The sequence below is a fragment of the Leptonychotes weddellii genome, chromosome 11, assembly GCF_054177405.1.
Source record: "Leptonychotes weddellii isolate Sample4059 chromosome 11, ASM5417740v2, whole genome shotgun sequence".
NCBI lineage: Eukaryota > Metazoa > Chordata > Mammalia > Carnivora > Phocidae > Leptonychotes > Leptonychotes weddellii.
The window spans coordinates 88,777,852-88,803,021 of record NC_138379.1 but is presented as its reverse complement, the minus strand read 5'-3'; the positions used below and the strand labels follow the sequence as shown (position 1 = coordinate 88,803,021).

The window sequence follows — 25,170 nt, the reverse complement described above, 5'->3', positions numbered from 1 at the left end:
CCCCTTAGTGATTTAATAATGCTGCTTCACATCCCAGCTCTGCCACCACACTCCTCTAGCCTCCTTTTCCAAACACCGGCCGACTCCATACTAACACTCTGTGAAATCAGAGAGGATGAGAACCGGACCCGGGGCCTTCTGTGAGGATGCAGAGTCAAGTGGAAAGGAATGCCCCAGGCTGATGTTAGAATGTATTTATTGCTACACGTATATACAATTATACAAACAGCCCAGACAGGAAAGGGAGTGTTGTGTGGAGCTCTCTGGATTCCACAGATGTGCACAAGTAAACAGCTGTACGCCACAAAGTTTGCTCTCAGTTCAAAGCCAAAAATAAGTCACATACGTTTTTTGAAAAAAGTGGAAAATTCTTGGAAATTCTCTCCCTGTATCCCTCCTTACAAGCTAGTCATGCAGAACAAGGTGGGTTCTCAGAAGCTAATGCCTTCAGGCATCTCTTTAGGGGGTGGTGCCTTGAAGACAGGGTACAAGGGCTGCCGGCTTGGGGCGGCAGGGAGCAGGGCCGAAAGCCCCAAGTCCTGGCCCACCTTTCTAAGGTCTGTCCCTAGGAAAGGCAGTCAAGAGGGGTTTGGAGAGAGACAGAATAGCAAGAAAGGGAAAACCAACAGTAAACTGAGACTCAGTGAAGAGAACCACCAGCAAGAGCCCTAGTGGAAGGAATGCTTGTCCATCTGGTTCCCGCTGGGATTCCGGATTCGGAACATCAGGCAGGTCTCGGTATGTCCTTATCCTACAGCTCGCCGCGTGTCAGACGCCAGGGACCTGCATGAAGACAGACAGCCAACAGGAAGTCAGGCAAGAAAGACTACACTTAAATAGGGTCATACTAGGGCTGAAAAAGGCACGGCCCCAGACATCACCCCACGTGTCGTGGGTAACACTTAGCCATGGTGGAGTGTGCTGCTGGATTGTGCAGCGGGGACAGAGAGCTCAGGATACGCAGGGAAGTACAGGCCGCACCAAAACACAGGGGTTCCGCGGAGCCTACGCTCGGACCGTGGCCCCGCTACCACCCTGATCTCAGAGCGGACCTAACAGGGGATCTTGCAATGCTCAGACCCAGAATTGTGAGGTGGATCCGAGACCCTGGTAGAGACACACCCCTTTCATGTCACGGTTCCATAAACCATTGTGACGGGAATCACAAGAGAGCCAGCCGAGCAGCCTGTGGGGCAGGCGCGCCCAAGCGTGAGCAACCCGTATCTACCGCAGCTCTGCCTTCCCCACCTCAGGCCACTTCCCACTCAGGGTCCAGCGGGAGGGTCTTCAGATCGGGTCTAACACAGCCTCCGAGGCTCAAATCGCCTAGCACCTCAGGGAAAGGACAAGGCCTGAAGGATGAGAGCAAGAAGTCTGGGAGTCTGAACACACCAGACGACCAGAGGCCTTTGGGGCTGATGGGCAATGTGGATCCCTGCAACCCGAGGCTGTAGGATCTCTATCCCTGAAGAAACCAGTCAGCTCTGACTTGTCCGTGGCTATAGATGAGCCTTTAATGCCTCATCACCGTAATCCCATAGGCTGACTTCTGCTGGAGGAGCCCTAAGGATGGGGGGAGAAGGGCCGGAACCACTTGGAAGTCCCTGTCCTTCCTCCTGGGTCAACAGCATCGTAATCAGCCAGAGAGGGGCCCAGCAAGTTCTTCCAAGGCTGCCAACTTTGGGACATTTCAAGCTGAAGGATGTGGCGACTGCCAACTCCTTTGATCCTTGAATAAATTCATCTCTGGATAATTCAAAAATCTCTGTCATTTGATCTTGACTTTTCTGGTGAGTCATGCAGAAACTTTCTTTTCCTACTTCTGATGACAAGAGCAGAGAGTTAAGCTCACTCAAAGGATTCACTCTAAAAAAGCAAAAACATTACAGGTGGCAACCCATGAGGAAAACATTGCAAAACATCAAGTAAATTTTAAGTTGGTTTTTTTTTTTTTTTTACCCATCAGCAAACAAAATGGAAAGAGTTACATAAATTCCTGCAATGGAAGAAATGGTTTAAAGGCAAGTAGCTGGGAAGGCTGCTATTTGTGGCTATGTATGGAATGTTAAGAACATGTCTGAAGGAGGGATTTTAGCTCAGATCCCGGGAGTAAGACACACTGGACTCTCCCATTTTATAGCGTCTACACCGCTTTCAAAACGATGACGGATGGGCCTCACGCCCTTCACGTGGCCTTTGACACAGTGGCAATGTTTCGGTGATGTCACGGAATGTCAGGGATGCTTGCAGGACCTTAAACTCATTTCAAAGCAATCCAAAATTCAAGGCCAAAGAAGCAAATCATTTCTAAACATTCCCACCCGGAACAGAACATCCATGATAACTTTTTATGTCACATTAAAAAAATCTAAAAGATAATATTGTTATTACAGACATTTATTCCACATCTTAAAGTATTACCTCAAATATATTCTCATACAGCTAGAGGTAGGTTTATAGAACTTGGGGAGGATTAATCGGCAATTTGGGGGAACTCAAATGTATCATTCAAGATCTACAAAGTAAACGTCATTGCTGTGGTTTTACTTAGAAATGGGATGGGTCAGAACCATCTCTGCCAAAGAAATTAAAGAATTTCAAAACGACCTGCTTCAAGGTAATCATGTTGATCCATGATTTTAAAGTATTTCCAAACTGAGATCAATGCAGAACACTAATATATATATATATTCATTTTTAAGTATATCTGAATTCATCTTTATTTATTTTTCATTCATTTTTAAGTATATCTGAATTTTTTTAGATAAGAGAAAGCCTCCCAGCAGCACACAGTGTCCTATGCGGGAACTTGCGCCGTGATACTCATTCCACATCACAAAAGAACAGTCTAGAGCAGCATGTCCCATCAGTTCACATAGTTTACAGATAAAATCTCATTTTATCGACGTCAAAATCATCACATCGGAGGAAGATGTTCTTGACTGGCAGAAAGCCCAAGAGAGTTAAACAACTGAGAAAGAACCTGAGGGGGTGGAACTCGAAGCCATAATGGTGGGGGCTGTTCTGGGGGAGCTCCTTTGGGAATTCATGCCACTAGATTAAAGGCTCTGGGCTGTGGATGCACAAATTTGGATTTTATGGGGTCCTGCCAACATCCTGGCAGGTGTCATGGAAAGGTAGGCTGGCCCCGGCCACCAGTTGTACTTACCCAGCGAGGGAGGGAGCCTTCTTCCTAACCGTTACATTTGCTTTATACCGCTTTGGCAAGAACGCATCTGGAACAATGCATACAGTTTGGGTCCCCACCTTTCAAAAGAGACATCAAGGGGTTAGGAAGCACTCAGCAAAAGAACACAGAAGGAAGTCAAATAGTGCAGAATGACAGGAGCACCCTTGTCATCCTGGATCCGGGAGGGCCTGCTGGGCAGCAAAGGGCCAAAGCGATCTTCCTAAGTTTTAACTTTTTTTTTTTTCCAATCCAGTCTTTAATCTCTGCTATTACAATGTGGAAATAAGAATAACTTCAAATGTCCCTTTTAAATGGATGCTAGAATTCTAATAGTTGTTACAATTCCACACAAATGAATTGGTTTCACAAGAATAATGATGGATCTCAAGGTCATACACACCCAAGTTTTGTAAGTATTAGAATATCGCTGATCAGATTTTATATTTTATTTAAGGTTCCCTCGTGATTAATCTAGGCACTCCTAAAATGTCCTTTGGGCACCAACCACTTACAGGCCCAAAATTCGTGGTGGTGCCTCCTTTGAAATCAATAGTTGATTTTTTTTTTTTTTTAAGATTTATTTATTTGAGAGAGAGAGCAGGGGGGAGGAGGAGAGGGAGAGAGAGTCCCAAGCAGACTCCACGCTAAGCACAGAGCCCTGTGCAGGGCTCAGTCTCTGACACCCTCAGATCATGACCTGACCCAGAACCAAGAATCAGTAACTTAACTGAATGAGCCACCCACAGGACCCATTGTTTTGATTAAGCAAATTCTCAGCAGGCTACACCTGCCTGCCAAAAGACTGGGATGGGTTAAGACCAAGAACAGTAAAAACCACCTCCCCCACAGCCACGTGGCCCTGCGGTGATTAAAGAGGCCAGTGTCAGCCCTACAGTCCCCGGTCTGTCTTCGTCAGCTGATTTACCTGCCATTCTCAGGGATAGCCCTCAGAGACATCAAAAACGAGGTCGCAGTGAACTCTACAAAGAAACCACTAAACCAGCCAAGCTTATCCATGCATGAGTTCTCTGACCTAGGAGAGTGCTGCGTACAGTACTTTCTACACTGTGGTTCAAGCAGTTGGAAATGCAGGTAATGGCGATCTCTGTCTTACTGATCAGTTATGTGCCCGAAGGGCATCTGTGGGGGGCTGTTTCCCATGGAGATCAATAGTAGTGCAGTGTCCAGGCAGTTTAACCCATGATGCAAAACTGAGGCTTTGCACTAAAATACAGTAGAAACCCCAAATTTGTCAAAGCTAGCAATAAAGGGACACATTATTAAGTTTTTTAAAACTTTTAAATTTTTCTATAATACTTGAACTTGATGCTAAACTGGGCAGAATTAGATGATTAAGTAATACTTGAAATTTGAGAACATTTTTATTTATTTATTTATTTATTTATTTATTTATTTATTTATTTATTTATTTATTTTAAAGATTTTATTTATTTATTTGAGAGAGAGAATGAGAGAGAGAGAACACCTGAGAGGGGATAGGGTCAGAGGACAAAGCAGACTCCCTGCCGAGCAGGAAGCCTGATGCGGGACTCGATCCAGGGACTCCAGGATCATGACCTGAGCCGAAGGCAGTCGCTTAACCAACTGAGCCACCCAGGCGCCCGAGAACATTTTTAAAGGGAACTTTAAGTATTTTCAAGGACTTTGAGGGTTAGCAGAGCTGGAACTTTATGTATCAGATTTCATTAAAAAACATGTGCTGTATTTTTTTTCTTTAGTCACCAGCATTACTTTTACCATGATTAACCATAATTGAGGTAGATTTACACTCATAAAAGAAGCAAGAAAACTAAGGAAGGAAAAAAGAATGATTTGCATGAGTATATCGAGGAAGTACGGAAGAGCAAGTGAAAAGGAGGATGGGAAATACAAGGGACAAGGGAGAAAACAGAATTAAATGATGGGTGTCACTGTTAACAGAAGAAACGAAGAAACTATATCCATATAGTTCCCTAAAAGAAACAGGAAGATATCAAGTCAGAAATTTCAAAGTGTGCCACCAGGTGGCACCATGAGATTAAAATAACTTGGTAGAAGACCCCAGCCCTTGAAGGGGAATGAGGGGGTCGATACCTATGAAGGGACAGGATTATTAAAAAAAGAAACTCTAGCAAAATAGGCATATGTATATAAAAGGAAGTTTCATGAACCTGATAAAGGGCATGAACCAAAAACCGAGAGCAAACATGTCCACGCAAATGTTAGAAGCAATCCTCTTAAATCAGAGACGAGTTGCCACTTAAGTCCAACATTGTATTGAACATGTCAGTCAAGTTAGCTCGGTAAGATAAGACAAAGAAATATATGTTATAGGGATTGAGAAGACAGATTGAGAACTGACATTATTCGGCAGGTGACTATTTATGTAGAAAGCCCAAAAGACTTCACAAATTATTAGAAACAACAAGAACTAAGCAAGGTTCCTGAATATAGGGTCAGCAAACAAAAATCAATTTCATTTCTATATACCAGCCACAAATAGTTTTAAAATGTAACTCTTAGACGATGTAAAAATGAAGATACTTAATAAGAAATCCAACAAAAGATATGTAGGATCTTAGGGCAAAAAGGTACACTTTGCTGAACAGCATAAAGGAAGACATCAATAAATGGAGAATTAAAACATGTTCCTGACTAAGGATATTTAATATTGTACAGATGTAACTTCTTCCCAAATTAATCTAATTAATATTAATTATTAATACATTTCCAAACAAAAGGTTTTTTTCCTCATATATTTCTTTTTTGTTGTTGTTGTTAAGATTTATTTATTTTAGGGCACCTGGGTGGCTCAGTTGGTTAAGTGACTGCCTTCAGCTCAGGTAGCTCTGGGATCGAGCTACCTGCTCGGCCGGAAGCCTGCTTCTCCCTCTCCCACTCCCCCTGCTTGTGTTCCCTCTCACACTGTCTCGGTCAATTAAATAAATTAAAAAAAAAATCTTTTAAAAAAAAGATTTACTTTAGAGAGAGAGAGTGAGCAGTGGAGAGTGGCAGAAGGAGAGGGAGAGAGAGAGTCTTAAGCAGACTCTATGCTCAGCACAGAGCCCCACGTGGGGCTCCATCTCACAACCCTGAGATCAGGACCTGAGCAGAAACCAAGAGTTGGATGCTTAACCAACTGCATCACCTAGGCACCCCCAATTTAAATGATTTCTAAAATTTATGTAGTACAAGGGGTGTCTGGCTGGCTCGGTAGAACATGCGATTCTTGACCTCAGGGTTGTGAGTTCGAGCCCCACATGGCATGTAGAGACTACTTAAAATACAATAAAATTTATGGAGTAGAACGAAGGCCCAAAAGGAGTCAGGAGTTTATTATTAAAACAAGGTGGAGAAAAAAGAAACCTCTACTAGATATGAAGACTTGTTATAAAGCTAAGGCTATAATTAAGACAGAATGGTATGACCCCTGGAACAGAACAGAGACTGCACATGGAGATCCTTGACATAGGTAAGAAGTGGTGATGCCTCGGGGTGCCTGGGTGGCTCAGTTGGTTAAGCAACTGCCTTCGGCTCAGGTCATGATCCTGGAGTCCTGGGATTGAGTCCCGCATCGGGCTCCTTGCTCAGCAGGGAGTCTGCTTCTCCTTCTGACCCTCCCCTCTCTCATGCTCTCTCTCTATATCTCATTCTCTCTCTCAAATAAATAAATAAAATCTTAAAAAAAAAAAAAAAAGAAGTGGTGATGCCTCAGTGGAAGAGGGATGGACTGTCAAATCAAGTATTAGGACAACTGGTCATCTAGCTAGAAGAAAAATGAATCATACTTCATACCATACCCAAAGTTACTTCTAGCTGGACTACAGACCCAAGTGTAACAATAACAAAACATTTAGAAGAAAATAGAAAAACTGCAGAATACCTTCATGACCTCAAGGAAAGGAACAATTTCTTAAACACGATACACACCAAAAGACTGCCAGAAAATCATAAGAAAAAAGATTTATAAATTAAGCTACAATAAAATTTAAATTTTTATCCATCAAAAAACCATAAAAATGTGAAAAGATGAGGTACAACTTGGAAGGAGATAACTGTAAAACATTTTAAGTGTCAAAAGATTAATAACCTTCTGTGAAGCAATTAGACCAAGATAAAGAAGGTAATAGGAAACAAGCCAAAAAAAAATAGTCATTTCAAGGAAGAGGAGACATGAAAGGCCCATAAATATGAGAAAAAACTCTCAATTATATTAGTAATCAAGAACATGCAAATTAAAAGCACAGTATGATACCATTTTAAACCTATCAAACTAGCAGAAGTTTAAAAATTCTAGTACTATCACACACGTAGTAAAGATGTGAATGTACCTTTACTTTAGAAAGTAACTTGATGGCTACATAGTCAAGTTGAAAATGGACGTAGCCTGTAAGTGAATAATTCCCCGCCTAGGTCTCAGCCACAGAGATACTATTGCTCACATTCACTAGATACATGTACAAAACTATGTCTATATTGTTTGTAAAAAATACTAGAAACAAGACAAATGTCCACCATCGGGGGAATGGATAAATTGTAGGACACTCATAAGGTAAACAGACTCGCAGCAGTGAGAATGAATCACTGCTGTAGTCAGCAAAATGGATGTGTGTCCGTGTGATAAACTACATGAAGTTCATATTCATGCAAAACTAGGTATCACATAAACCAGACATCATATTGCTTGTGGCTACAATGTAAAACTCACAGGCAAGGTTGACGTGGTAGAGAAGGGCTACCGAATGTCAAAGTCACTGGCAATGTACTGTTTTTAAAGCCGATACATGAGGGGCACCCGGGTGGCTCACTCGGTTAAGCATCTGACTCTTGATTTCGGCTCAGGTCATGATCTCAGGGTGGTGAGATCGAGCCCTGCATCAGGCTCTCACTCTCCCTCCGCCCCTCCCCCCACAAAAAGAAACCCGGGTACATGAGTATTTTATATATACACAGACCCTTTACAACAGGGGTTTGAACTGTGCAGGGCTACTTACAAGCGGATTTTTTTTTATACAGTCCAGTACTGTAAACGTATTTTCCTTCCTTATGATTTTCTTCTCTCTAGCTGATTTTACTGTAAGGACACAGTATGTAATCTATATAACATATAAGATATGTGTTAAATGACTGCTATTGTTAAGGCTTCCACTCAACAGTAGGCTCTTAGTAGTTAAGTTTGGGGGAGTCAGAAGTTGCACATGGATTTTCAGCTGAGCAAGGGGCGGGCACCCTGAGCCCCCATGTTGTACAGGGGTCATCTGTATAATATTATAACATGTATATTCCTTTATATTTCTCCTAGGCACATTTCTTTACCTAACACTGTGGTAAAACATTCTCTAGTTTTTAAGTGTTTAAAATAATCAGAAATCAATGAAGGAAAAATACTACGATAGGAAATTACAGATTTGGTACCAATTATCTTTGTTAAACCATTAGAATTTTGAAGGTCTCCAAGAAACCATCTAGGTAGAAGAGTCAATAGTTACTCTAAGGACACTGAGTAAAAGCAACCACGTTATTCCCAGTGTTGGGCACTCTCGCGGCTGAGTTGGTGCTTCTCACGAGTGGTCCCAGCACAGTAGCATCAGCCTCACCTGCTAAAAATGCAAGTTCCTGGACCCCACCTGGACTCACTGAATCACAAACTTGGGGAGGGGGTCCTGCAATCAGCATTTTAAACAAACTCTCCAGGTGATTCTGATGCATGCTAGTGAGAACCACTGCTGAAAAACAAAACAATAAAACAAAGAACAAAAAACTTTTCATTCCAGCAAAATAAGACCCCTCTATGATCAAATAAAATTCTTGACAGCCAGGAAAACCACACCATTGGCCTTTGGAAAACATGACTGATTTTCAAACCCTTTAATTTCAGGGGTCATCAAACCATGGCTCATGGACCAAATCCAGCCCCCCACCTGTTTTTTGTAGAGACCATGATTTGTAACATACATTTTTTTAATTGAGAATATTTCATTAATACATAAAAATTAAATGAAATTCAGATTACAGTGTCCATAAAGTTCTTTTTTAAAAAGATTTTTATTTATTTGAGAGAGAGAGGGAGAGAGAGGGCATATGAGTAGGGGGAGGAGCAGATGGGGAGGGAGAGAGACAAGCAGACCCCACACGGAGCACAGAGCCCCAGGGGAGCTCAATCTCAGGACCCTGAAGTCATGCCCGCAGCGAAATCAAGAGTTTTAAGCTCAACGGACTAAGCCACCCAGGCACCCATGCATAAAGTTTTATTCGAAGGCAGCCTTCCTCATTCATTTACATATGCCTATATTTGGCTCCTTTTATACTACATTAGCAGAGTTGTGTCATTGTGATAGAAATATTTGGCTGGGTGGCTCAGTTGGTTAAGCATCTGCCTTCAACTCAGGTCATGATCTCAGGGTCCTGGGATGGAGCCCCGCATCACCGCTTCTCCCCTGCTTGTGCTCTTTCTCTCTGACAAACAAAATCTTAAAAAAAAAAAAAAGAAAAAGGAAAAGGAAACTATTTGGCCTACAAAGTCAAGAATATTTATTATCTGGACCTGTACAGAGAGCTTGCCAACTTCTGCTTTTATTCGATAATTAGAATCTACCAATCTGAAAGCAAAATCCAGGTGATCACAGTGATTTCTTTTAAAAATACAATTTTCACTTTAATTCTGCAGGCAAAAATCTAAGAGCTCAAAGAATCATAAGGAAGGTAAAATCAGATCCATTTTTATCTACAAAGTACATCAAATAACCCACATAGAGCATCTGGAAAATGTTATTAATGATGCTTTCTCTCTTCAAACATCCTAACAAGTGACAAAGAAGTGACTGGTGAATTTTAATGAAACACTGTCATGCCGAATTCTGAAAGCTAATTTAGTAATCCCCTCCTGCAGACCTTCGCTCAGGTGGTTAACTTCACCTGTAAGCCTGTCTTGAATGCGGTACACGGACTGCATTTCTTGGGCTTTCCTCTCTTCCCCGGATGGCAACTCTCCCGACAAGAGCCTTCTTCCCTCTGATCCTTTTAGCTCTTATCACTCAGGACCTACTCATTGAGCTCCTGAAAATTTTATTCAATGCCTGCTGCGTGTCTGAAGCAGCCTATTTCTAACCATATTCATCTTCACTTCTCGGATTCACTTTCCTCTGGATGTCTGAGATCCTTTGAGCATAGATCCTTCTTTTGATTTCCAAGGCTTTAACACTCAACAAAAAGAAAAGGATGCTTTCTCACCCCCACAAGAGTAAATCATGTATTTCAACTTTAAGTGATATTCACCTTATCTTGAAAATGAGAGCACTAAACTCTTGGCAGGTTGGTGTTAGTAGCCCACACAAAACAACTGAAGAAATAAGTCTGGTCTTCAACTTTGTGGGGTTTGATCATCAGGTCACTGTTACTCTGTATTCAACTTCATATTTAAAGCATTCTTCTTTGGGCTTTAAATTAATGGCTACATCCTCTTTGAGCCATGCAGACAAGAATATCCACCAAGGGGCACTATCACATAAACATATCTCACTTGGGGAAGTGGTGTTTTGTAGTTAGAAGGATGTGGGCTTCCGAAGAAAACCAAATGAAATGTGGTTGCCTTTAGGCAGCTGACTCACCCATAAAATGGAATCACACACCTACCTTCAAGGACAGCTGGGACATTTAGGACATCTTTGTGTGCATCAGGGAAGGTATCCTTTCCTCCAGGCAGATGCGACCGTGTGTGGCCCCAGGGTACGTGCTTGCTGAGTTGTGTGCACACTGAATTGACACTTGTCCCTGCGCTTCTGCCCGAAGACTTCTGTGAGCTGTGATCTGGCTCCTTTCCAACTTCATCTTACACAACACTCTCCTCTGGGCTCACTCAGCTCTGGATATACACTGCCCTCCTTTCTGTTCCTTCAACAAGTCAAGCCCTTTCTTGCCTCTTGTCTTTGCATATGCTGTTCCCTCTACCCGGAATGCTTTAAAACAAAGATTGTAAATTGGTGTCCAGTGGGCCACTTTTGGCAAGCAAATACATTATTTGGTTTACAAAACATTTTCTAGGGGCACCTGGGTAGCTCAGTTGGTTAAGCGTCTGCCTTCGGCTCAGGTCATGATCCCAGGGTCCTGGGATCGAGTCCCACATCGGGCTCCCTGCTCAGGGAGGTGTCTGCTTCTCCCTCTGCCCCAACTGGTGCTCGCTCTCTCTCTCAAATAAATAAGATCTTTAAAAAAATTTTTTTTCTGAAATTTTTGAAATAGCTGACATGTAAAATTTAGGAGATTTCACGTAAAAATTATATTTCAACCTAATGTCTCAAGCATTATTCTTTGAATGTTCTTTTTTTAAAAAGCTGCTTTCTGGCTTGTTTTGGAAAATCAGCAGGTACAGCAGCAGTGGGCCTACTGCATCTGAGACGCTGCTGGGCTCCATAGAGCACCAGATTTCTGGTGATGCACCAGCCCAAGGCCCAGGGCGCTCCTTTGATCCCTCCCACGTTTGCATTTACCATCCTGATGTAAATAAAAGAAAGGAAGAAGCTGGCCTTCTCTTCTTTCAGGGGGTAACTTACATGCCACCTCCTAAAGAGGCTTTTTCTGACCTTCCTATCCCTAGTTATCCTAATATTCTCCCCAACTCAGTCACTTGTTTCATAGTATTGATACAAATTTGCTGTTTTTATAGGTCAAAGACGTTGGAGAGTGGCAATTTCACATAATTCAACCTAGTTTGCACACTTTTAATTACTCTGCTTGTGTTTCATGTATTTCTATAGAAAGTAAGTCCATGAGGGTAAGGATCTAGTCTTACTGACTCTTACATTCTCAAAGACCAATATGTACATGATGCCTGCCAGGTACCAGGTACCAAAATATCTGGATGAATAAATGCAAGGACTCATCCCACCAAAAGTTCCTTAGCAGCTCCAGAACATACACAAAACCCATTTTCACCTATCCTGCAGTCTCTAGAATTAGCCCAAGTTAATAGTGGACTTTCCTAACCCACACCCCAGGGCCGTCCTGCCACTACTCAGCACTGCCCCCTACTGGGCTCTAGAGCAGGCTTTAGTCCCAGACTTCAGCCCCTGCCCACAGCTGATGCCCCTAGTTCTAGCATTAGAAAGGATTCCGAAGGCGTGACTTTTCCTGGAACCCCTATGCAAACAGCATTGAAACCGCCACTGGACATCCACTGAGATGTCCCCTCAGCCTTAAACGGAAACCTGGGGGGAGGGGGAGTTGGTACTCGTTCCTGAGGGAACTGCTGACAATCACCGTCACCTCTATGGGCCTGCAGATGTCCACAAGAGGCCGGCTGCTGCCTAGATCTTCGTATGTGTTCTCTTGTCTGCTTGGCTCGTTGTCACACTCTTAACTCTTCGGTTTCCTTCTCCAGACTATGAATCTTTGAAATTATCGATGAATCCTCAAGATTCTTCAAGTACTTAACAAATGTTTAATGACTAAAATTATTTGAGTAGGTTCAATCATTCAAGTGCCACACGGAGCATCCCCAGAAGCTGTAAACATGGACACAGATGTTCATTTGCTAGACATCACCTCTGGGACTTGAGCGGGGTGTGGGGGAGGGGTACACCGGTGTCAGCTTCAGACATCTGGAGGTGACAGGACACTGCCAGGAAGACCCATAGGTTTGTGGGAATGCATTCCAGAAGACACTGTGCAGTTCAGTGGGAAAAAAAAGGGGACAGTGCTCCTTTCAATTATTTTCCTGTTGCGAAAACCAGCGTACACTTTAAATCCTGTGACGCTGGCGGTGACGCATGAGCCCACATCCCTGCCGTGGAGTGACTGTGCAGCTGTTGTACTTGTCTATACTAAACCCAGTCTCTCTCCTTACACTGCACCCTTGGGAAATTTCATGGGACATTCTACCAGCACTCCAAACTTAAGCTGTCCAAAAAGAAACGTCAGGGGCACACGCACAACTGCTTCCTCTCATGGTTTTCTAGGCTTCATGGCTCCACCTTCTGAAGCTCAGACTTCATACTTCTATAAACGGACAATTCCACCACAATCGCTCTTTTTATGCCTTCGTGTATTTGTATATGTAGTTCCTTCTATCTGGACAGTCTTCCAATCTTTGTCCCTGACTAGGAACAACCCAATTCTTGAAAGACTTGGTTTAGGGACCATCTCTTCCCTGGAAGCCTCCAGCAAAATTAGGTGCCTTCCTTCGGAGCTCCCACACTTCCTCCTGTTCACTTAGCAGATACGGCAGAGCACCGACCACATGCCCGTCATTGCTCTAGGCACGGAGCACCTACCGCTGTGCCGAATTCCTGCCTTCGCGGAGCGTACACTCCAGCAGCAGAAGGCTGACGATAAATGATGCAGACAGTCCATGACTTACTGAGTGAAACACATTCAGTAGAAACCACACTTCAAAATTTGAATTCTGTAGGCTAGCAGAATTCCCCTCCGCCCCCGTGACGCTAGGCAGCCCCGCAATCATACTGACGACCGTCCTGTACCCAACTATGCTGTCCTTACCTTCAGTGTAGTATTCAGCCAATTACACGAGGTAGGCAACATTCTATTATAGAGTAGCTTTGTGTTAGACAACTTTGCCCAACTGCAGGCTAATGTAAGTGTTCTGAGCCTGTCTGAGGTCAGCTAGGCTAAGCCAAGATGTTTGCCAGCTTAGGTGTATGAAATGCATTCTTCACTTAGGGTATTTTCAACTTACAATAGGTTTATCAGATGTAACCCATCGTAAGTCGAGGAAGATCTGCATATAAACAAATATAAACATATAGTATGTTAGATGATAAGTGCTACAGAGAAAGATAATGGAAAGGAATGTCTAGGGAATACGGGGAAAAGTCAATTTTAAATAAAGTGGTAAGGGAAGGCCACGTGAGGGGACATTTAAGCAAAATCCTGGAGATCACAAAGAAATAAATTATAAAAAATATCTGGGGGAAAAAGGCATACCAAGCTGAGGTAATAAGAGCCCTGGCTAGTTTAAAGATTAAGAAGGGAGCCAGTTGACTTCACTTTAGTGAAAGAAGGGGAAATCAGTGAGGTCCAAGAGCAACAAGGTACCAGATCCTGGGCTCTGGACACCACTGAGAAGATTATGGCTTTTAGTCTGAGATGGAAAGCCCCAAGGATTTTGAGCAGAAGTGGTAGGGTCTGACTTCCCTTTTTAAGGCTGCTGTCTTAACAGACTAGAATAGAAAGAGAAGAATCAAGAAAACCCATAGCAACAATGCACGCAATCCTGGAGAATGGAACAGGGTGACAGTTGTGGAGGATGCATTAAGTGGTCATATTCTGGGATATATTATGTACTCTGAATGTCGGGCCAACAGGTTTTGGCTGGGTTGGGTGTGGGTATGAGAGAAAGAGAAGAGTAATGTATATGGTCAAGGTTTGGGCCTGATTCACTGAAAGAATGGACTTGCCCTCCACTGACTGAGAAGAGGATGGAGGCAGGAACAAGCAGGGGCAGCAGAAAGAGCAATGGAAAATGGTGACCACTACAGACTTCCGGGCCCTTCTGAGAAATCAGCCTAGAATTTAGTGTGAATCTCATGGAAAAAGGGGGAGAGGGAGGCCACAAACCACGAAGATCAATGTTTCTTCTAACATAAAATATTATTAGCACTTTTGAAAGAAATCTAGGCTCTATACCCCCACACCCAATTATTTGTGGCCCAAGAAAATCATTTAAGAACTAGGTCAAAGTTTATAGGCACAAGAGCAATATCTGAAAAGAAAGTTCTGAAATCAAAGGACATTTTCCTAACTTCAGAAAGACCACGTTAGCACACTAAGAGAAGACTACACATACATTGTAGCTTAGAAGATGTTCAAAAAACACTAAGCTGATCTACCTCCTTAAAACTAAAAAAACCTCGCGGCATCAAATTTCTTTGTAATACTTTTGTTATTACTCTTTGGTGTCCTGCTAAAGTACCTTATATCACTAAGTGTTTTACAATGACCTGAGCTTGTCGTTTGCTGTTTTAACAAAAGTAGACAAATAAAACTTGAACCACTGAGGATGTGGTGGCAATCAAAGGAAATTAGGAACCAAAAAGCCACCAATGTACATTCAGAAAACCCTACCCTGTTGATTTTTTAAGTAACATTTTCTGACTACAGAATTTGAAGAAGTCAGAAAAGTTTTAATTATTGGCAGATCTTTCTCACTTGGGCCCCCAAAAGTGAAATGTTAAGACCATTATAGCTGGGTCGCCTACCTGTTAAGTAAACCTGATATACAGAAATCCAATTAATGGAGAGGAGAAGTTCTATTTTCCTATTAAAGGTACTTCCATAAGCACATATTACTATTCAAATTTGTTCAATGTAAAAAGGACACCCACAACATTTAAGTAAAAAATAATTTCCTGCAATTTTGGAATACCTAAAATACAAAAAAGATCTTACGTCAACTTACCTCATCCCCTAGGCTGTAGCACAACTCCTTGGAATCAAACACAAGCAGTGTTTGTGCATGAATACAAGACAGTATTGTTTATAACGGCAAAGGGTTGGTAAAAACGAAAATGTTCACCCGCAGCTATGGAGCTTCTGAACAATGAAATGCTGCAGTATTTCTGCACTGATAGGTGATGATTTCCAAAATACAGTGCGCAGTGAGAAGTGCACAACCATGTGTGCAGAAGGCTCGGACGTACGTGAGCCCCAGTAAGTACGTAAGACGCACGTGCTTCTACACATCCAGGTCGCCTCGGGCAGGAGGTGCAGGTGGAAACCGCGACCTCTGGGAGGAGCTGGAGGAGTAGAGGACCCAGAAAGAAGTCTTACTGTTTGTTTAGTGCTATCCTACTCTATCTACTGACTTGTGCCATGTTTCACCTATCACTTGTATTTTTTAAATTCTAATGATTTAACTCTTTAAAATAAGTCTGTAGTCACAGTAGCTAAGCAGCATCTACAGTATAAAGTATGCTTAGAATTTGGCAACTTCAACATGGTAACACTGGAAGCCAATGAAAAAAACACTTTTCCTAAAAATATTTGTAATTTAATACCACTTTTCTAGTTTTTTAAATTTTGCTTAAGCATGGTGAAAGTTTTTTTTTTTTAATAGAAAAGGAGGGAACTGACAATAACTTGACCATTTTAGTGCTTAAGAAGTCTCCAAAGAAAAGTAACCAAAAAATCCTGAAATACCTGTTTTCTGATGGCTTTGCTATGATACAAGCTATTGTCATTATAAATTTACAAAACTCAACACAATTAACCAGAGTTTCAGAAGAAAATTCTACCCAGGGCGCCTGGGTGGCTCAGATGGTTAAGCGTCTGCCTTTGACTGAGGTCATGATCTCAGGGTCCTGGGATGGAGTCCTGAGTTGGGCTCCCTGCTCCTTGGCTCCAGAGCCTGCTTCTCCCTCTGCCTCTCTCTCTCTCTCTCTCATGAATAAATAAATAAAATCTTTAAAAAAAAAAAAAAAAAGAAGAAAATTCCACCCGTACTGCTTGAGGTAATATGTATCCTAATATTTACTTAAAAAAAAAAAAAAAGTTTTGTAGTAAAAAATGCTAACTTGATAGCAAGTTAAATACAGTAGTTATTAACAGGGCTATGAAAACTTTCATTAATATTAAATTATGTGTCAATACTGGCCACTCTAATATAAACCATTATTAATAAGGTTGCTTATATTCAATAAACTGTCATTGTAAGAAAATCGGACACACTTACATTGGATATTAAGGAATATGCAACTCCTCAGTGGCAGAGAACCAAGCTAACAAATCTAAGTATTAGCTACCCTGCCTCGTGATGAATGTAAAACCTTCCCTGCTCCCCACGCTGCTGTAATTTTACAAATGGAGAAAACACTTCCCGGCCAGATCACTCAAGTCAATATCATGCTTCTTGCTTGCTAATTAGCACCTACTAAGCAACCTCTAACTCAACTCCCAACTAACTTCCGCACATTTTATTGCACCTTTTCTTCTGCTATTTACTACTTGACTTTCTACATCTCAGTTTGGGCCCATGTCTCAACTCCATGACTCCACTTCAATTTACACAACAGAGTCAAAGGCTCTCCGCCATCCCCCAAACAGTGCTTTACAGAAACAGTAACCACTCCGCAAATCCCTGGCAGAGTGAATGGCAGTATGAATGCGTAAGTATATATGTAATAGTTTTACCACTTTATGGAAAAAAAACATACTGCCTTGTCTCCCACTCGGCATTCCTTTCGTAACACCATTAAACTGAAAACCTTTTAAATTTCTCATGTCTAAGGCCTAAAGCACAATGGCTCAAAAATAAAAGACAGTAGGGAACATTTTCTTACCTGAAGACACCAGACCAGTAATCTAGAAGATATAGTCGCTTCCAGTCTTCCTAATGCTTGAGAACACCCCAAAAATGTTAATGCCAATAATCCCCCCTAAAGATGCAAAACTGCTTTTCCAATGAATACATTTTCTACACATTTTGATGCAGAGCCTTTAATATAGTCTGTGTCTACATGCCTATGTCTCCCAAATTATAAACATCCTTAAAGCATCAGTTTATACTGGACTGGAATGTGGCCCAGCACATTAAACTAGATTATAAAGTATACAGATGATAAGGTTCTGGGTTCTCATTCCACGGTTTACTTTAACACTGCTTGATACCACATTTGCAAATACTATTTAAAAAGTAAACACAGCACTGAATTATGATTTCCTTTTGCATACACTGGAAGATTTAATGTCTTCCGATAGAAAGTACTTTTAAACACACAAATTGAAAAGTTGTAATATTCTACATTTAACCTACAATGGTAAGGTATTATATCTTAAAGTGGGTGGAGGAGGAAAACCATCCACTTGTAACTTAGACTACCAAAAGATTGTATTTACTTACATTCAAAAACTTTTATGGCCTATAAATTGAGAAGTAAGTTGTATTAGGAATTATCTGGGGAAAACAAGAAAAAACAAAAAGGAAGAAAAATCCTAATGTTATCATTTGGGCATAAGCAGATGAATCAAGTCCTACCTCTAGCAAAAGCCACATTGATGAAGCATACTCAAATCTTAACTTTTAAAATCTCAACTTCTGGGATGCCTGGGTGGCTCAGTCAGTTAAGCGTCTGCCTTCAGCTCAGGTCATGATCCCAGGGTCCTGGGATCAAACCCCGCATCGGGCTCCTTGCTCAGTGGGGAGCCTGCTTCTCCCTCTGCCGCTCCCCCTGCTTGTGCTCTCTCTTGGGCAAATAAAATCTTAAAAAGAAAAAAAAAAAGTAAAATCTCAACTTTTAAAAACCTACAGAAATTTCCAAAGTAAGTTGTTCAAAGCTGTCACAGCCAGTGAATAGTTGCCTGTGTATATTCTGAGATAATCTTCACTGAGTTGTTTTGGTAAGTAATACAACCCCTTCATAATGATCTGAAAGAACTATTTTTCTAACTCCTTAAAACTTATTTTTAAAAATCTTTTAAGTTTCTTCCAGTCACTACATTATCAAGACCAACTGGATGCAGAAATGATATTGATGCAACAATTGTGGTAAGCATACTCTGCATTAATAGTTTTCTTTTTTTTTTTTTTTAAGATTTTATTTATTTATTGGAGAGAGAGAGAGCATGAGCTGGGGGAGGAGCAGAGGGAGAAGCAGATTTCCCCCTCAGCAGGGAGCCCGATGCGGGACTTGATCCCAGGACTCCGGGATCATGACCTGAGCCGAAGGCAGACGCTTAACCGAATGAGCCATCCAGGCGCCCCTGCATTAATAGTTTTCAACTATAAACAAGTATTAGTGATTCAAAGTACATGGATAATAACCTTGGTCAGGCATTACACTTTGGGGAAGACAATGCATCTGTAATCTAAGTGTCTAAATCAGGTTCCAGAGAAATATGCTGAAACAGACCATCTAATTCAGAACTCTGAAACTGCTTAATAAAACTAGAGTACAGGGGCGCCTGGGTGGCACAGTAAGTTAAGACTCTCGGTTTTGGCTCAGGTCATGATCGCGGGGTTATGAGACTGAGCCCAGCATCGGGCTCTGTGCTCAGTGCAGAGTCTGCTTAAGACTCTCCCTTTCCCTCTGGCTCCCACCGCCGCACGCGCTCTCTCTCTGTAAAATAATAAATAAAATAATACATCTTAAAAAAAAAAACAAAACAAAACTGGGAGTACAAGAGATTGTAAGACCAGGAATTAGCACTCAGAATCCAATCCATTTGTTCTCAAATGTCTTTCATTTCTGGTTCTCTTTTTGTGCCACTGAAGAACCTCCTTCCACAAGGTCATGGATAAAAGATTACAAACAGAGGTCTTAACTGTCCCCAAAGAGATCATTTGGAAAATAAGCAGAAGAAAAAATATTAACTACACATAGCAAATATGAGAGTAAATTACATCTAGGTATTTCCTTTAAGTTCTCAGAAGGCAGTAATGTAATTCTTTACCATGACCACAGCCTTTCTGCAGGCTGATTACCACATATGAAGTTCTTTATTAGCCTTCCTTTTATTCCACACTCTCTAGTACACCTTACACAGCAGCATGAATTCTCCTCTGGAGCAAAGTTTAGTTATTGTTCCCTTAGTAACTGCATTCCCAAAAAGCACCAGATGTCTTCAAAACAAACTAAAACTACCTCAGCACAGGATTCAGGGCTTCCTAAATCCCTGGCCCGGCCCACCCTAGCTTCACCATCCTGTTCTCTGTGCACAGTGAAATCACATTTCCTATCCCAGTCAAGACAGCCCACTTTTTATAGACTCTAACCACTGTACAAAATCATTCTCTGCCTTGCCTCTTTTTAGTAATACCTTCATCAAAAAATGTTTTTCTCTTTAAAAAACAATGAACATTAAAGGCACAGGCAACAAAAGAAAATATAAGTTGACGTCATTAAAATTAAACGCTTTTGCGCAACAAAGGACACTATCTAATAGCATGAAAAGACAACCCACAGAATGGAAGAGAATATTTGCGATTCTTTTATCGGGCAAGGGATTAATACCCAGAATGCATAAAGAACTCCTAGAACTCAAGAACAACCAAAAACAAACAATTCAATTTAAAACTAGACAAAACACAAACACTTCCACAAAGAAGGTATACATCTGGTGAATAAGCACATGAAAAGATGTTCAGTATCAGAGAAATGCATCATAGGGAAATGATCAAAATTGCAAGGAGATACCACTTCACCCATTAGGATGGCCATTCTCCAAAACAAAAAATAACAATTGTTGGTGAGGACGTGGAGAAACTGGAACCCTTGTGCATTTGCTGATGGGAATGTAATATGGTGTAGTTGCTGCACAGATAATATGGCAATTCTCAAAAAATTAAACATACGATGATCATGATTCAACAATTCTACTTCTGAATATGTACCCCAAAGAACTGAAAACTGGGGCTAGAACAGATATTTGTGTACCAGTGTACACAGCAGCACTGTTCACAAGTCAAAATGTGGAAACCATCTAAATATCCATTGACTGACGGATTTAAAAAAATGTGGCATATATATATATATATATATATATACACACACTGGGATATTATCCAGCCTTTAGAAAGAGTGAAATTCTGATACATGTAACATGGATAAGCCCTGAAAACATTATGCTAAGTGAAGGAAGTCAGACACAAAAGGACAAACGTTATGAGTAACCGAAGTTGTCAAATTCAGAAACACAGAAAGTAGGATTGTGATAGTAACCAGGGACTAGGAAGACAGAGGGATGGGAATGAGTGTTTTAAGGGTACAGATTCTGTTCGGCATGATGAAAAAGTTCTGGAGATGAATAGGGGCGACAGCTGTACAACATGAATGTAGTTAATGTCATTGAATGGGACACTTGAAAATAGCTAAGATGGTAAATTTTATGTTATATATATTTTAACAAAAAAATGAAGATTAAAATGAAAACTGACTCCATGAAACTTCTCAACATTTAATATAAATATTACAAATTACTATGCTTGACTGGTTTGTCAGTAGGATATAAAATGAGTTTTACTATAAAGTTAGAAAAACTTTTGCAATTAGGCACTTTTTAAAAGATATCTTTAAATACAGTGTTTAAAATCTGACCTATGCAATAAAAATTAAGTAATTTATCAGATAATAAGCAAACTTGAAAAACTCTACTCTGTGTTCTTATTCTCACCCTTATTCGTTAATTTCTTCTACTCATCTTCTTTATGTTGTAGTTTCTGTCAACATACAATTTTACCTTTTATCCAAAATAGCTAAAATTTTAAAGTAAACAATTATATAAATGGAGTGATGGTATATAGGATTCCAGTGCTAGCAGCAACTTGAATTACATAGACTTTTCAGTATAAACCAAAGGAAAGGGAGGGAGGAGGTATTGCCTTCTAAGTCTAAAACATACATGCATTTCTAGGTCTAACACATAAGACATTTTAACTTGAAAAAAATTAAAAGGGATAGCACAGCATACGTTATAACATAGCAAAGAATTTCACATAATAAATCCATGTTTTATCAAAAGGAACTTTTCCAAGGATCAATCTCAGAGATTCTGATGCCGTATTATCACTAGGAAGACAGACATTGGCTCTTTAGATTTAGTCAACAGCAACGAAAACCAGTATAACTACTTTTAGGAGTAAACGAAATGACATGCATAAATATCAAAGTGAAGCTTAATTTTTTAAATGATCATTAAATAAAAGTGAACAATTGGAACCAAGTAATAAAAATAATACATGGATGAAAGCAACTGACTTCATATAAGCACGGAGGAATCTGGGCATACAAATAACATGAATCAACAAAGTGATGCTGCCATCGTAAAAGAAATCTAGTATTTTATCAGATTAATGCAACTGATCTAAGAGGTAAGATAAATTAGTATTGAACTTCCACATTTTAAGATAGGCCAAAACAAAGAGTCACCATCATTCTAATCTTGCTACCATATCCTAGGGTATAGCATATAAAAACGTAGTGGCTAAATAAAGGTCTTTAAATTAGAATCTGTAAAACTCCAGAGCCAAACATAAACCTGAATTTAAAAGATGTGCCATTGGGTAATTATCTCAGTCATGACTTTTAACCTTAAAATTCTGTGGTTAAATGATGGATACTCCAACTCCTAGAGCAGTATATGTAATCTGAAATCAGATAACTCTTGTATCACAGAGTTTAAGGGAAGTCAAAATACTGAGGCAACAAAGCAAGGAGTCAGGATCTTTCTGGAAGGAAAATGGCAGTTCTTAAAATCTTGAAAGATGGATGTATTAAGATGTAGGTCCACTAGGAAAAAATGGGAGTTAAGATTTTTTAATTGGAAAAGTCAAGGATGAGAATGTGATAAATATGTGAAACACTATGTGAGCCAAGGTCTCCTCACCACCATGTAGAATGTGAGGATTGCCTTGACGTTTCATGAAGTTATCAGAACATCTGCAGAATCCACTGAGCTTTTGAAATGTACTAGAATGTTGTCCTTTTACATGATAAACCACTATATTTAATTATCTTCTAATTACAAAAATGAAGTGCAGAATAAGAAAATGGTTAAGTTCTACTCATTTAGAACAAACTTAAAAGAGGAAGGGGTCTACCAGGATAGCTCCCTATTCAAAAGATTTCCCTTATCCTTAAGGATATCTACATTTTGGTTTACTAAATCAGTTCAGCAAATTAATGATAAAGGCTATAATTCCTTAAACTTAAAGCTTATAAGTTTATAGCTTTAGATTTTAAAAAGACCAATTGTCTATCTCATGCATATATAGAATGGGATGCTTTTGGATCTAAAAAGTTTTTAACTTCATTTCTACAAACATCACTAATCAACAAGGTAATAAAAATTGAGATAGGAAGTAGTGGGCATTTTTTATTTTTAATCCTAACACTAATATTGAAATTCTTTCCTAATGATCACCAGGAGTGAGAGTTCCAATATAGTTTAAGATAACGTTTTCAGTGGTAATTCTAGTTCTTAAAGAAAAACTCTAATCAGATATAAAGCAATCCTATGAAATTCCCCTTTCTTTTCTGATAGGATTGGAATAAAGAAATCACTACCTGCCTTTGAGAAAAAAATAACAAAGTGACAGTTAAGTATTACTATAAACTGAGCAGACACCCAGCTTTTCCTTTTAGAAGATTTATGACTTATTTAAGAAGAATAATCTCTATGTTAAAAATCAGGAAGAAGCTTTTAAAAAGACAATAACCTTCTAGATTTATGGTAACTGCACTGTAATGTCACTTTAAAATAAAAATATGTATTTAAATAAATGCACTTAGTATATAGTTCTTTAAAGAACATTAGTATTTTAATAGCAAGATTAATCAATGACAATGAAACTGTATCTTCCTTAGGAAAAAGAAACTATAAACAATATACAATTAAAGCAATGACCAGAAATCCTACATGATTTTCTGTTATCAAGAAAGTTAACAATTTAATTTTTCACAAAATTAACAATCACTATTACTTCCATACCAAAAGAGGTATAATTTGGGGGTAAGATAAATCTATGAGGATTTTGAAATTTTTCCCTATCCATTTCTCATTTTTAAGATGTGATGATTCATGGGTCTAATAAAGATTATAATTTTCAGAAATATACAAAAACTCCATGTTAAATAACAACAGTGGACCTTGAAGGCATGAGCTTTTGTCACTTTATTGTTAACCAATGAATGTTATCCAAAATTATAGATGTAATTGTAACTTAATTGTACAACACAAAATTATGCTAATGGTAAAAGCCTGTTGGAATTTATCAAATACTCATTAATATATTTTACATTGCTATATGAACATGTGCTCTCAACTGCTAATAAGAGTTATAACTGGTTTAATCACTATGAAAACCCATATTGCAAATAGTTGCTCCTGTTTAGAAAAATTCACACAGCTTTAAAAATGGATTATATCCATTTTAATCCTAATCTACAAATAGATTATAAACAGCAAATATAACTGGTAGTTTTTCAACACTGATATCAAACTGATGTAGCAATGGTAGTGCACACAATTCAAAATGTAGAAAATTAATAAAAATCCAATGGAGGTCCAAGTTGTCACTTATTATGGCAATGGCTTTGATGCTTTGGAAAAGCGAACACTTATGCTTTGAAGCATGAAAAGCAGAGTTCACCAACTATTCTTCTAATGTGCTACAAGGAGAAATATTCTCTTCCGCAGTGTTCTGAAGCATGTGCACAACCACCATACAACAGTCACTTCAAGGTTATTAACCAGTTATCTTTTGTCCTACAAAGTCCAAAAAAATATATTAAATGAAACCTTTCCTTTTCATATGTCTGCCCAGATTAATCCTTTTATAGTCAGCAAAATCAAAAAAGCACAAGAGATATTTTCAGACACAACTTGAATCTACTGTGCATGAAAAATGCTTAAGAAAATGGCAATTTTAATAGATAAATGTAAATTTGACTGCATAATACCAAATGAAAAGGAGCTGAACCACACAGAGAAAACAAGGCTTTCCTTATCTCCAAGTCTAGATGTTTTACAATGAAGAAAATATTAGAACAGGTGAATATTAGAACATCTTTCAAACTGGAAAGATTTCTTAAGACATAACTGAATATAACCTAAAATTATAATTTCTAAAATAGGATTAACAAACCAAATTTAAGTATTTTTAGTTAGAGAATGAAAAAAATAAACAATGATTTAGGAACCAAATCTGCTAAAATGACTATGTAACAATTGTATCAAGAAATGAAGGTAGAGACGTTCATATGCTACAAGGGCAAATCTCTCTCTCACACACACACACGCACGTGCATGCACGCACACACACACACACACACACACACACACTCACTCTCTCTCTCTCTCTCTCTCTCTCTCTCTCCCTCGGACATACAACACCCCTCCAGGAAGATAGTATACCAGCAAGAGCTTACAATTTTAATATAAATCAGAGTCCCACAACTAAGCTCAACAAAAAGGCAGTTAAAAATTTAGCACTCTAAGATATTCTGAAGGAAAAGAAATCTCAGAAATACTCC

General features: G+C 39.7%; 1 long non-coding RNA gene across 1 annotated transcript; it reads right to left on the bottom strand.

Annotated features, from left to right (window-relative positions):
• Positions 1–179: 179 nt before the first annotated feature.
• Positions 180–25,170, bottom strand: LOC115938199 (uncharacterized). The gene is made up of 3 exons (XR_014138937.1): positions 24,976–25,170; positions 3,170–24,920; positions 180–783 (listed from the first exon to the last, which is right to left on the bottom strand). It is a non-coding gene; the product is annotated as an uncharacterized LOC115938199 (long non-coding RNA).